Source organism: Pimephales promelas, chromosome 1 (genome assembly GCF_988280905.1).
Source record: "Pimephales promelas chromosome 1, fPimPro1.hap1.1, whole genome shotgun sequence".
Taxonomy (NCBI): Eukaryota; Metazoa; Chordata; class Actinopteri; order Cypriniformes; family Leuciscidae; genus Pimephales; species Pimephales promelas.
Genome location: NC_142769.1, coordinates 35,068,832 through 35,083,885, shown reverse-complemented (window position 1 = coordinate 35,083,885; position 15,054 = coordinate 35,068,832). Strand labels below are relative to the sequence as shown.

Here is a 15,054-nt window from a genome sequence, read left to right as displayed (position 1 = left end):
TTGTCGCTCTTTACTATTTAGTCAGACCAACAATAGAAAAATGTGCTCGACAAATAACAGAGGCAGTTAAAAACAGCCTTGGCACAAAGTGCTCTGTCTGTGTGGGCTCGGACTAATCCGTTACACAACATGTGGTTAAGGAGGCAGGGGCTTCATCTTTAAGCAGGATGAAAAAAATGTTTTACCACTGTTATCCCTCTCCTCCTCCTCCCCCTATCCATTCGTAGACTCGTGGAAGCATGTCAGGTTGGTTCTTCTTGGATGCTATACAAACAAGCGTTGTAGAGCAAGAAAACACATGCATCTTGGCGGTCTACTTCAATGGGTACAATAAACGACAAAATTCCTCTTGACAGAGTAATTTTCAGAAGCTTTTCCTGTCCTTTTGGCAGCCACCTCATTGGTTGCTTAGGCCCTTTCTCTTTTTCTCTTTGGCCCAGAATCTTTGTGATATAGTATTTGGCAGGAGTCCAGTGGCCCTCTCCAGCATTAAGTGTTTCTGGGTCAATCTTTTGTCGCTCAAGAACATGGCTGAGATTGTGAGCATTCACCTGGTCCACGTCCATTACTCAAATTCCATCAGCTTGCCATGTTTACTGGAAGCCCATCCATTTTGGACCATGTTTTGACATGCATTCTTGTTGCTTAGACTAAAATAAATACGACAAAAGTAGTTAACATTAAATGTTTATTTTTCCTTGGCTGAGACTCACTTAAGGATTTTCTGCTGTTACCTGGCTCTATGTTGACGATTTATGATGATGAGATTCTGTAATGAAACTACTAACTACTGAAACTATGTTGGGTGTAGTAGCCCACAAGAGTGTGAGATGCAGGTTGAGCTTTCTTTCTTTCTCTTTTTTTTTTTTTTGTTGTTGTTGTTGTTGTTGTTGTTGTAGTCTTGTTTTGTAATGTTGTTGTGTCTTATGTTGTCTGTGTTGTATATTACTTATGTTTTTAGGACCCCCTTGAAAATGAGATGTTGCATCTCAAGGGGCTATATCCTGTCAATAAATTCAAATTCAAACTTAAATGGATAGGAGAGAAACATAATGATGATTCCACATCATGAATGTCTCTTCTGATTGTTTTAGGTGCTTTAATTACTTTTTGTGAAAACTACCATAAAATATGTATGAGTCGTAAATATGAGATGGATGGTTTCATATTTATATTTCCTCAAAGGGATACTTCAGGATTTAGCATTAAGCTTTGCATCAGTAGAAAACCAGTAGTATTTTCGAATTACCGTGCTTCCTCCCCCTCATATCCCCCTGATATGAGAGAAAAATGATTTTGCTTTTTGCTTCATCTGAGGATTTTTGGGCCAGAGGCTAAAGACTACAGCCAGTGTTCCGCATGTTTTCACCACACCCATATGGGACGGGATCTCACTCACAGAATGTAAAGATCGTGTCAGCCATGTTTCTGTAGAAGCTAAGCTAACGGGCTCTCGCCTCTTGGTCTGTGTAGAAAGTTTGTATAGTAGGCTAATCACGATGGTGTAAGGTAGTTTTGAAGTTGAAATGGCTGAAGGGGATAATCGATTAACCGTTTACATCCCTAATACATTTATCGTCTTTGGAAGTCTCAGGACCAAACAAATGTTCATCCAATCGTTGCATTTGGTCCGAATGCAATGATTTGATGTCCTACTTTTCTGTCAAGCTATGTATTTCCAAACCTCTGTGCACCCTGCTTGTGCAGACATCACACGTCATCAGCATGTTTTATGATGCTATGCCGCAGAGTTGTAGACAGACAGTCACCAAGCACCACAAACAAATCAGAAATGGAATAATGCATTTCTATTGCAAAACTATTAACAGTGAAATTAATTTGAAATACACTCTGTAGGGAGGATTGGATCTTATGGGAGGATGGGAAGCAAGCCTCTTCGAAGTTGCCTTACCTTTAATGCTTCCTTAAAGGATGCATAATTTATTAACACTGTTTAGTGTTTTTTTTTTTTTAGCAAAATTAATATTTTTCATACTGTACTTTATATTCCAATGCCTAAATTCACTTGTTGCATTTGAAATGATTGATTGTTGAGTTATGTTTTACTTATTAACACAAAATAAATAAATGGTCATACTCACCAAAATTGTAATCAGTGCATCCCTGTTGATTGAAATAAAAAGTAATACTAATAATTTAAATCAAAGTAATGCTATGTAAATATAAATTCAGCGTGCATATCTGTGCATAACAGCGTTTTATTTTATTCATAACCCACATTGTGTGCTCACAGCTACATTTGCTATGCTAGACACACAGCTATCTAACATTGAGGTGTACAAATATAGTTATTTCATTGCAGGATTTTGTCAGCGGGTGTCAATCATCCAGCTAGTTATGCAAATTAGTGACAAGGGGGGTAATTATTGAGGAAACTCCCTTTTTCCAGCAGTGTTTGACAGCCTCTCTAAGGGCTGAATGCGTGTAGTTTTCCTTTTATTTTTTTTTTCAATCTCAAGCCTAGTCCAATCAATGAACTAATCTTAGTTTGAAGTGTGAGATTATGTTGATGAAAGTGTGCAGTGAGAATGACTTGTTATGGACAGAGAGGGCATTTGTTTGGTGCCTGTAGTTTTGATACTACATTCATGTTCAGAGACGCCATAGGGTCAACCTTTTTTTTGTTCATCGTCCACCTAGATATTGTACAAACTTGCGAGTGGGGTGCCCGACATATACATGCGTTCCATTAGTGCACCGACAAATAACATGTAAACTGATTCTTGTGTCAAGCTTGAACACAGAATGAAAAAAAAAAAAAAAAGTAACAAGCCACCCCCCACCACCCCCCATCTCCCTTGCACCATGGCAACCACATGATGAGGAAAAGCGATCCTGTTCTAGTCGGTCTCTCTCCTTAATGGTGCGTCTGTTGGTGTAAGGAGATATTTCCAAAACTTCCCCTGGTTGACATTTTAGATCCCCTGCTGTAACTGAACTGGGCATGGGAGACACGGGTAGAATTTGTACCATCTCTCAGGTTGCTGGCCTTCTTCACTTATTTCAGCAAGCAATTGAGAGACAGGTCTATTGACTAATCTGTCTCTGGTCCTGCTCCATGTTTGCCGGTGCTGTATGCCAAGGTGGGAAGAGGTACTCGACTTCCACTGTTTGCAAATACATGTGGGTCATCTGTTCTTTGCCACGGCTTTGTCTTGTTGATGCGTGCCTTGCGTTTTTCACACAAACGGTAGTTTGGCAGGCCGTGACAGAGCGTGCTTGACTGGAAACTCTTTGTCTGGCGGCAGTGACCCTCCTGAGTGTACTTTGAAATTCAGAGTAACTCCTTACTCTCCTGTCCCCTCTGCTGGCAAAGGCAGAAAATGCAGCTTGGGAGGCCTCGTTTTATCCCTGACATTTTTTAGCATACAAAACAACGTTGCAAAACTTGTGCTTTTTCATTGATAGGTTTCTATTTTCTCATTTCTTTTCTCATTTATTACTACCATTATGAACAGACCCTTTTCTACGTCCCTGACCTGTGACTTGTCACTGAAAGAGGCGATATGGATTTCTTCTCTTTGTGAAAGACCACTTTGCCCTTCCATTGCAGTCTCTCTTGTTGTTGCCATACATCTCACCTGTCTTCTCTTCCCAAAGCTGCATTGGTCCTGGAAGACCAGGGAGCCTGGCCTTCAACACCACTCTGTATGAAATATCAATGCAGATGACTCACTTCGTCTTCAGTGTCAATCACCATTGCAAATGCCAAGCCCATTATAGCCAAATCCTTCAGGGAGTTGTTACGTCCATCTCCAGCAGTGGAGAAGGCAGGTTTCTTAAAGGGGCAGCGTTCCTTAAAAAAAAGGTTGCTGTCTGACTATGCTGCAGGAGACATGAATTATTTAGTCACGTTTTATTTGATCCGGCTAAAAACAGATTCCTGCTTCAATCCCATTCAACCATCAGCACTGCACATAAACAAAACCGGTGACCAAGAGAAAAGAAAACAGAGATGCTCCGAGCCAACACCCAGTGGTTGTCCCACGGGACCGGTACGCTATTTTGGGCTCACTCAGTGCTTTCGTCATGGTAGAGGTAGTCAGAGGTTGTCGCATTTGATGCTGGGATGTTGCATCTTGCGTCACTATGGTTTTAGAAGAAGAGACAACTATTTCAAAGCCATCAAGGTTATAAAGTTTAGCTGGAGGATGTTACTGTTTGATCAGGCTCCCTAGGAGGAGAATACCTTTATGGCTCCTATGTTAAAATTAGAAATAGCTGGAAAAAAAAAAAAACATAGTTTGAACCATTGTGAGAGCTTCATTTTAAAATGTTATTTTTGGACACATAGAATGTTGTGTTGTCAAGTCCTAATATGGGTTGTTAATGAAACATTGTGGAAAATGTCAAAGTTAAGTTTTCTCAGAGAGGGCTTCATAACACGTGGGAAGATTCAGTGTGTGTCTTAGTGTAGTGTTCTCACATGGGAGTAGGTGTACAGATGCATGGAGCACAATGAGATGCCGCCTACTCAAGCCAAGTAACTGAGGAACCTCTCACTGATTTACACAAATCCACAGGTGAGCTGACATGGTGTCACTTGTGGGTAATTAACTGTGTGCAGTGACACCACGGAAAACTTCTCCGTGTCTCCTTTACTGTCACGCTCCAAGCGTACAGTGAAATGTCCCACTCCGTACTATTGGCTGTCCAGTGAAATCTTTAGATGTCTAATGAAGCTATCGAATGTGGAAAGGTAGACCCTCTTGAATATAATGAAATAAGAACACTAAACATATAATTTACACCCCATTTATTTATGCTTTGGTGTGAGGTGGGAAAGACAGCAGGGACAGTAGCAGCTTCACTTTTCAATGTTTAACAAAAATATATGCTAATTGTAATTTTCTATGGATGGGACAGTTCAAGTATAAAGAAAAACACAATAATTATAGTAGCTCAAATGTATAAATTTATAAACACATATATATATGTTTATGATATATATATATATATATATATATATATATATATATAGGCATATATGCCTGAAACGGTGTGCCTAAAACAGAGCTGATTTTGTAAAATTAGTGTTTTCTTAAAATAATAATGAGAATTTTTAATAAAAGTATATTGCAAAGTTTTCATTTAGACCCTAAACATTCATATTAACTTGTACAAAAATGGCATCATATGACCCCTTTAAATAATAACCGAAAAATAATAATTACGATCATTGAACAAATACCATTCAATCTGTGCAATATTCTGTCATAATCATTTACATCATTTACATTTAACCCTCATGTCCTTCCAAACCTGTATTATTTTCTTCTGTGTAACACTAAAGGAATTGTTGGGTAGATTGTTTACGCTGCTCTTATCCATTCAGTAAAAGTGAATGGGGACTGGTGCTGTGTTCGAGCAAACAAAAAGCACCATATAAGTATCATGCACTCTGTGTGAGGAACAGACTGAAATGTTATCTGAAAAGAATGACTGAAACTAATAAATTTCCACATACTGCAACTTGGTGAGTTTCATCAAATTGTATTGTTCACAAGAACCAATGACATTTCACATCATTGATGTGAAACATGGTGCAACCATCTTTATGTACCCTGCTTGAATATTTTTGAATGCGATTTGAGTGCAACTCCCACCTTCAATTTGAGCGCTGTAGAAGGGCGCAGAAGAGCAGCTAGTTCTGATGTCCCTGTGGTTCTGCCCTGGAGGAAGGCACTTAACCCACAATTGTTGCACACTGTGCCCTTGTCTCATCCACTCATGACTCCAGCACTGTAACCAAGCCAAAGAGCAGAGATGACTTAACGGCTCAATGGCTGGAAAAAAACCTACAATCTCTGAAGCGGTGGCGGGGGTCAATTCTTTTGGCCAATTTCTATTTTCCCTTTTTTACACCCCGTGCCTATTAAAAAGTGTTCACCCCCACCATATTGAAACAAAGTCTTAATTTTGCCATTTATTTTTTTCGACAGCCAAAATTCTTATTATTATACATTTATTTAACCAGGAAGTCCCATTGAGATTCGGAATCTCTTTTACAAGAGAGACCTGGCCAAGGTAGCAGCCAAATCACAACAAATACATACATAATACACACCAAGTTACATTTTCATGATAAAAGAAGTTAAGAACACAAATGAGTTAAGAACATAATGAGACTCAAGAAAAACAAGAACATGTCTCCATCACAACGCTCTTTACTGTAGTTTTAAATTCATTAATGGACATAAAGGTTTCTAACTTTAGCTCTTTATGTAGATTATTCCACCCCCAAGGTGCTAAAGAGAAAGCAGTTCTTCCCAAATTCGGTTGCAACTCGTGGCACGTTAAAAAGCAACCACTTCGAGGAGCGTAGCTGACAGGTACCAGACCAGACAGAGAGGAGGTTACAGAGGTACAGTGGAAGTTTGCCAAGTATAGCTTTATAAATAAAGATATACCAGTGCTGTTGTCTACGAATTTTAAGTGATGTCCAACCAACTAAATCATAAAGAATGCAGTGATGGGTGAGGGACTTTGTATTTGTTATGAATCGTAGTGATGCATGGTAAACTGAATCTACATGATGCAAGATGGAAGATGCAGCATGTATGTACAATATATCTTCATAATCAATTACAGACAGAAAAGTAGCTTTCACAAGTTTCTTCTTAGCACTAAAAGTAAAACAAGATTTGTTTCTAAAATAGAAGCCAATCTTGACTTTAAGTTTCTTGACTAAAACAGTAATATGTTCATTGAAGGAAAGCTTTTCATCTATCCATACTTGAAGACACTCTCTCAATTGATTTCCCCTCTAAGGACAAGAGGCCACAGTTGTCAAGTAGCTGTGCTCGAGCTTTTCAGAAGACCATAAACTTTGTTTTCTGTGTATTTAAAACCACTTTTAGACTCAGTAATGTGCTTTGCAATGCCTGAAATGCAGTCTGAAGCTCCTGCACTGCTGCTTAAATGGTGGAAGCCTGGGTGTAAACCACTGTATCATCAGCGTATAAATGTAATTTGGCTTGAACCTCTTTATCCAAATCATTTATAAAAATTGAAAACAGAATGGGTCCTAAGATTGATCCTTGAGGGATACCTTTGGTTATCTATATTTATAACCTTCAGCGTAAACACATTGAGTACGATCTACAAAATAATTTTGGAACCATGCAACAGCCTTCTCACTTAAACCAACTGAACGTAATTTTGTCAATAACAATGATCAACTGAATCAAAAGCCTTAGAAAGATCAACAAATAATACTGCAGCTTGTTGCTTCTTATCTAAGGCCCCAATAATATCATTTATCACTTATGTAGCAGCAGTGATAGTGCTATGGCCACTTCTGAACCCTGACTGAAAGTTATTTAAAATGTGTTTGTCAGCTAAATACTGTTATAACTGAACATTCACAAAGCATTCCAAGATCTTTGACAGAACAGAGAATTTTGATATTGGACGGTAATTATTCAGTTCTGATGGGTCTCCACCTTTATGTAAAGGGATGACTTATTTTGTATTAGTCACAACACATTGGTCAAAATGTGTATGTTCGTGTCCTCTTTGTCACTGTTTAGTAATTAGTTGCAATTACAGCACTGATCCTATGTGGAACAGCTTTGCACACCTGACCACTGAAATTTGTCTCCGTTCTTCTTTGCAGAATTGCTTAAGCTCAGTCAGATTCAGATATCATGAAGATCATTTTGAAAACTTGTCTACCAGTGAATTCTCAGTTGGATTGTGGACTCTGAGTTAGCTCCTCTAGTACATTTTAATCCTGTAAAGATTTAGCAGATCATCTTCTCTCAAGTCTCAAGTCTCCATCAGGTTTTCTTTCAGGATTTCCCTGTATATCGCTGCATTTTTCTTTTCACCCACTACCATCTCAAGCCTTCCAGGACCTGTTGGAGAGAAACTTTCCCACAATTTGTGAGGGTCTTTGTGAGGGACCATTGGCTTGGGCGCCCTGACTAAATCATTTCACTATGCCCTCAGTTACATCTGTGCCAAATTTGGTGCTTGTACAAAAAGTAGTAGTAGCCCTACTCCTTGGCCCTAGCCCTTAATCAAAATGAGAATTGGGACACCACTTCCCCTCACATGAACGCGCAAAACCGTGGGGAAGGGGTAAGAGTAAGGGGTAAGACAGAGAAATGAGACGCAGCCTTAATGTACTATCTACTTCTTACATAGTCCAAATTTTGTTCAGCAACTCAGCCCACTCAGTCACAGTGACAAAGAGAAATTGGCGATGTATTGCTGCATAGTCTGTTATATTGTAGCCTGCACCTGTGTGGAGTCGGACTTCAATAGGGGACATCAAGGGAGCATCATGCTATTCATGAGTATCCTCCTTAATCATAAAATCACAAATGGAACTTTTTGCTGTGCAAAGAAACTGTTATTGTAGAATGCAGAAGCAGTGACCTTGTAACCCTGAAAGGGATTTTTCATCAAAGAAACAATACAGTAAAAAATGCCGCAATACTAGTAAATTGACAAGTCCAAACCTTAGTAAATCACCCTGCATGATTCATTTTTCGGTGAACTAACCCTTTAACTGGACACTTGAGTATTACATCTATCTTGCACTGCAGTTGAGTGGCTCTGCACTTACTGTGGTAGTTGCGGAGGAACACAGCACTCCCACAGTAGCCCTCACCCCAGAATCTCGTCCCGCCATGGCAGTCAGGCCAGAGCTTCCAGCCATCATGACCGCCGAGTTCCCAGTAGCCATGATCGTTGCCGATGAAGACATTAGGGCGTTCCATAGGTATTTGAGACTGGCTTCGAGCCTAGAATACATGCCGCTTTGTTTGGTGTGAGCAGTTGCAGTGGGGTTAAGTCGGGGGTTTCAGCCAGGATGGCCGCCACGCCTGAACCCTTGGTTAAATTGGCCGCCTGCCGCTAATGAGCATGCTGGAGCCTGACTGGTCTGTCCCACCGGCACTGTTCTGGTGCCCTGAACTGCCGACGTCACCCTGATGGTTTGTTAACCCTGATCGGCCCCGGTCATCCGTGCTGCCGGCTTCGCCGTGGTCCCCCCAGATGCTGGATACGCCCTGGTCCCTTGTGCTGCTGGCTTCGCCCTGGTCCCCTGAGCTGCCTGTTCTGCCCTGGTCCCCATCCTGCTTCCACTCTGTGTTCCTGACCCGCCATCCCTCCCCCTGTTGCTCCGCCGCTGCTCCTCCTTCCGAGACTGGATGTGGAGGGTCTGGAAGACACTACTTTGAGGGGGATCTGCTTCTGTGTCTTGTGCTCTGTGGGATCTTCATGTTGTAGTTTCTCTGTGTCTCGTTCCTGTGTTCTTTCCTGTGTCCTGTGTCCTGTTTCCTGTGGCCAGGTTGCAGTTTTCCATTAGTGTGCTGTCATTTTCCCTTGTTAAGCTCATTTACCCCTCTGTTTAAATAGCCCTTGTTTTCTGTCGGTCGTTGTTTGATGTCATGCAGGTGTCTCCAGTTCCCCGTGTTTTCTTTGTTTATGTCAGTGTTATCTGATTCCTGACTTATTTTATGGTTGTTTATTTTCATTAAAATCTCCCTGCAATTGGATCCCTCATCTCTGCCTGCCGTCTTGTGTTCCCCCTTCCCGTGACATCTATACTGTAGGCCTACTTAATGTATAGCATATTTCCTTTCTATAAATCATAATCATCCTGTTTACTGTATGATAATCTCCTAGCTGCACCAAAACAATTAATGATAAATTATTATAAAAATTACATTTATTTAAACTATTTTATGACTATTACAAATTGTTGTCCGTTTTGTAGTTAACACTGATGTGTGACTTACTCAATCTAAACGAACCGCAAAAACGATGTTGCTTTATTGGTCTGCTTTGGATCTTTAAACAAACAGCGCAGTCGTATTCATATTTCAGATTACTTGGGATTGGAGAACATATTTAAAAATGTACGATTAAATGCCAAAAAATTAAATGCTAAAAATAAAGTTTCATATTCAATATTACTGTAGTTCGTTTGCTCTGTTTTTCCAAGATAATCACAGAAATCAGGATGTTGATGTGTTGCAATGATTACTTATTGAACTCGTTAGATGCCAGATAATACTGAAGAGGGACCAAATGCAGTCAAAAGCCTCAGGAGCCCTTTCAGAAAAGGCCAACCTAACACAGGGTTTCTGTTTTGTATTTAATTTTATATTTCTTTATCTACATGTTTTCATGCTCTCTGTGTATCTACCTCTCACTGGTATTGAATGGCACACCAGGCGTACTGAAGCTGGTTGTTGTGACTCATCGTGTCGTCTTGTTCTCCCTCCCCTTTAGCTCTGCCTGTTTTTCAGACAGGAGAGGGAGACGCAGCCCCTCCACCATTGATGACCTCCTGTTCTGCTCATGCACGCTCGCACCTCTCCACCAACGTCACTATCGATCCGCATGCTTCTGTCTCTTTCTCTCTAAGCCGATTGCCCCCCAAAAAGCCCCATCTCTGTACTGATGTTTCAGGGTGGAGGTGGTCCATTTTAACCAACTGGAGATTTCTTCCTGCTTCTTTTGGTAAACCAAAAGAACGAGCAGTTCTAATACACAAACACTAGAACTCTGAAATGTTTGTTTTTACAGTTGAAATAAAATGTGGCAAGTCCACTATAATATTATGGTATGCTAGAGCCACACAAGAGCATATGTTGTTGTTGTTCCTGTCGGGATCAAAAGGGGGCAGTTGAATTTGAGGGCTGAAAGTGAGTCATCAGCTGACGAATAATGATTTAGCTCTTAACACAGGAAGAAATTGAATCAGAGAAAACGGTGATGCCTTTGTGCCAGGAAATAATTTTTTTATATCCTAGGGCAAAGTGCTTCTAAACCATTACATGATTTAAAAATGTCTCATTCACTCTTTCAGCTATTTGTTAAATTTGTTAAGTGTCTGCATAAAATAATCAAAACCGCTTTTATTTAATAATGTGAAATTGGACATTGCATCAGCTAAAGTTGCTGTCATTAAACTGGATATATTAATTACAATTGCAACAATTTCCTCATGCAGTCCTTTCTTTAAAGATGAACTGAACTGAAATTTGAGAAAAGGTGATATAACAGATGTATTTTATTTATTCTCATTGGTACAATTTTTAAAATGGCAGAATTTGTTAAAAGGGATAAAATGGTACATTGAAAGTGTTGTTTTTGTTACACGGGCGCCGCCATGTTGGATTTCAACGTTCGACTACGTCACTGGCATGGTAAGCCACTCCGTTGCCTACCCGCACCAGCAGAACAGCCGTAGCTTGTAAACAGTCTGAGGCTAGCTGACATGGCTGAGGAAACAGATTTTTTAGCGACACACTATTTAGAGATGTGTACTTTCGTCAATGAGTACATGAAACGTCTGACAATGCACGAAATGTTTTATTTACACAAGTTACAAGTTCAATGCATCACGTTAACGTTACTCGAATCCTTGATATACGGGTGAGGGGGGAAAGATCCCTGATGTATAGTTCACTGTAAAGGATGGGATTTTCTCCTTCCTAAATGCACCCTCGCCCATAGAGTGAACTGCCAGTACGCTGTTAATCTAAACAATCTGAGAAAAGTGTAACAAGTTAGCCCAGCCGTCACCTATTCGTAAAATACCCTGCTACTTATGGGGCGCTCGCGTCTCAGCTCGGACATCCATTAGAGACAGCATAGCCTCCTCCAACACGTTTCTCTCACCGAACAGCTTCCGAAATAAACGGTGCATGGTGATGCATTTTTCGCCGATCAATAAATGTCCATGTTGACCTCTCTGCAACAGATCGTCTTTTTGCAGTGTCTATGCTCCACAGCGCTCGCGCCCACAGTCACTTTCCCCCAAACGATCCTGTACTGCAAGTGAAGCCTGAAACTGATCGTCCTCCATGTGGTGGTAGTTAGACACTACCGGCCTGTCCCTCACGGGCTCAAATGCGTAATCCATGCCGTTAAAAGCGCTCATTTTCGTCTGTGTATACAGGACCTACAGCTGTTGTCTATGGCGCTCCGCGGGTCCTACCATGCCAGTGACGTCATCGGAACTGCCAGCGCTAACAAGCGCAATTTTGCGTTGCTTAAAAAAGCTATATTAATATATATTTTTAAAAAATGTTTAGTGTAATTTACTTTTAATTGTCATAAACAACACGTTTTCAACGTCGATATTTTTCAGTTCAGTTCATCTTTAATCCAGTTTTCCTACAGTATCTAATTCTTTCCGAACCATAAGTTAATTTGTGGCTCTTCGTGAGAGAAGAGCCTGAAGGATGAAGATTTTTTTTGGTTGCTATGGACACATAGAGCGAAAGCTTGATAGCGCATCATTATTTAAATGCTCTGACCTCATGTACTTGAGGGTATTGTGTACAAAAAATATCGATCTGCAGCTATTTCATTTGTAAATGATAAAACTATTTGAAAAAAATGGAAAAGCAGTAGAATTTAAAATAGAAACATGATGAACGTTCAAACTTGGGGCTGACTCACATACGAACTCAGGCATCTCTCCCATGTGGTGATCAGAAATCAAAATTCTTGTTCTTAGCATTAGATTAAACTGAATATCTGATTCCAGTCCCTTCCTCTTTCTCCCCCCCGACGTATTTTCCCAGCTAGTACTAATGACGCGTATCCATTAGAAGCTACTAATTACTCTGTCTTTGTGGTGTGCTGCCCAGCGGTGGAGTAGAACTGTAGGCCTATGGCGTCTGCTTTAGAGCATGTTGTCTCTGTCTCACAAGTTAATCAGTGTGCAGTGGAATGAAGAAGAACAAAAAGAACACACATGCTGTAATACAAACACTGCCTGGTTTTGCCAGCAAGGAAACAAATGTAGTTTTAGATTTTTGTTGGAATTCACTGTGTTTCTAAAGTTTCATATGTAGTTATATATGAGTTTGATCATGCATAAGAACATTTTCTGAAGAAGCTGCTTCTTGCATTACAAACAAACCAGCAATGACCAGGAGCTGTCAGTATATGAATATGACTAATATGCTAGGCTATATCCAAGTTTTCTGAAGCCATACAACAGTTTTGTGTCTATAGACTGGAATTTTGTTGTTGAATGAAAATATTGCCTTGAAAATCTTACTTAATAGCTCTGGTCAACATTTACTGTCATTTTGTGGCCATACATTTCAAGTTATGAAATACCTGAAGGGCAATAAATGATGACAATTTTCATCTTTTAGTGAGCTATGCCTTTAATAATCTCAAATACAAATTACATTTAATGTGTTAATTATAAATGTATAAAATATTGTTAATGATAAATTATATGATAATTTTTTGGTCTTCAAACGCTTTGAAATGCACTTTTTTTTTTTTTAAATCATACCCTCATTGGGGGCCTAGCCCTCCTAAAATGAAAATCCTAGTGACGCCCCTGGCTGAGGCTCCAGTTGATCTTTGCTGATGTGATCTTGATGAGAGAAAACCAGTCGGAGTCAGAGGGTCTTTGATGAATGCAAAGACAAGGCAGCAGCCTGGCACATGCTTGGGAGTCCTTGAGGGACTTCATCTAGTTCAGCATTATCTTCACGTTAGGACTTCTCAGGAAGGCCCAAGACATTAAGAGAGGGACTACAAGAGAGGGACTGATGTGGATGCAATTTATAACCTGAGAAGAGTCCAACCTCTCAGGGTTGGCTCGGCCAATAAGAATGGTGGAAGTGCCAGGCGGGAATTTGGATTATTGGTCTTTCTTTGGTGCTCATTGCATGTGCACGCTGGAGGGGTGGTAGCCGATGAAGAAACTTTGAAAGATTCTTGTAATACTAATATGTTGTTGTTATCGACATATCATGTACACAGTCATTTCGATCTTCAAAGTACCAGGTTATAGAGACCAAATATGCCACACATATGATTTTGGTTAAGTATGCAAAGTCTGAAACATTAACCCATTAAACATAGACTAAAAAACATAAAGACAAATCATGAGATGGAACATTAGATACATGTTAATACATTTATCACATGGTTAAATATATATATATATATATATAGGATTAAAGGGGTTAATTTCTCCTCAGCAACAATTGAGTTCATGCACATTCTTTTGGGTTGTAAAACTTATCAGTCTTGTTACATGACATCGAGTTTCACAGACCTTTGTTGGGAAAGTGAGTTTGCTGTATTATTCATTAAATATAATTAATCTTGTGTGTGTGTCTGATTGGCCCAGACACTACACTTATAAGTAAATGTTGTTGTAAATCCCAAAAATGTACAGTGTGAAAGTAGCCTAACTCATTTTACTTGAAGAAAAAAATGTGTGATTATTGGAAGAAAAATGTGTGATTAATAATAATTGTATTATTACTACTATTATTATTACTGTGAGAAGCATATTCTTCTGTACAGTAGTAATATATTTCTGCTATAATTTCTTCAAGTTTGACTGGTACATATAATATGATGACAATAATTTTATCAAACTAAATGGTAAAATGCTGGTTAAGTGACTCTCAGAGCAGCTCTGGAGATTAAGTTCATGTTCTCATGTAGTGATAATGCAGACGCTAAAAACGCCACGAGCGTCTTACATGCTTGAGTATGTGAACAGCTCGCCTGCAGCACCCATTCACACAGACGTGCAGAACATGCAGAATTCATATTTAAATAGCAGTCTATTTGGGCTTTAATATTTTATGTAATATGTTTAAGTGTACATTTCTACTTTTGATATATTCATCCAAAATTGGACGAATTCTGTGACATTACATGTTATACTATAAATTCCATTAACTTTGGCGATTCCATCCATGTTTTCTGCATTGTGGGAATCATAGGGCCCAATGTATATTTTGCGGACCCCCTGGCTATAGGGCATGGATCCCGCTTTGAGAACCTCTGCTCTAGGCTTCTCCGACCAGTAACCAAAGTGAAAGAATGGTGAACAAAAGGGAAAACCAACAAAAAAACCTTAAACGTTCTGACCCCAACAGATTCTTCTTCACACGTTTCTGAGTTAAAGATGTGAATGAATCAGTCATTTCGGTGAGATTTTCAGACATTTTAATGACAACAATTTAGTATCAGTGCTATTAAGGATGGATGCGTATCGTTTAGGGTATGACGTGTGGG

General features: G+C 39.7%; 1 protein-coding gene across 1 annotated transcript in view; it reads left to right on the top strand.

Moving 5' to 3' along the window:
* mettl15 (methyltransferase 15, mitochondrial 12S rRNA N4-cytidine) overlaps positions 1-15,054 on the top strand; it is a 63,367-nt gene that overhangs the window by 22,063 nt on the left and 26,250 nt on the right. The window lies entirely within an intron of this gene.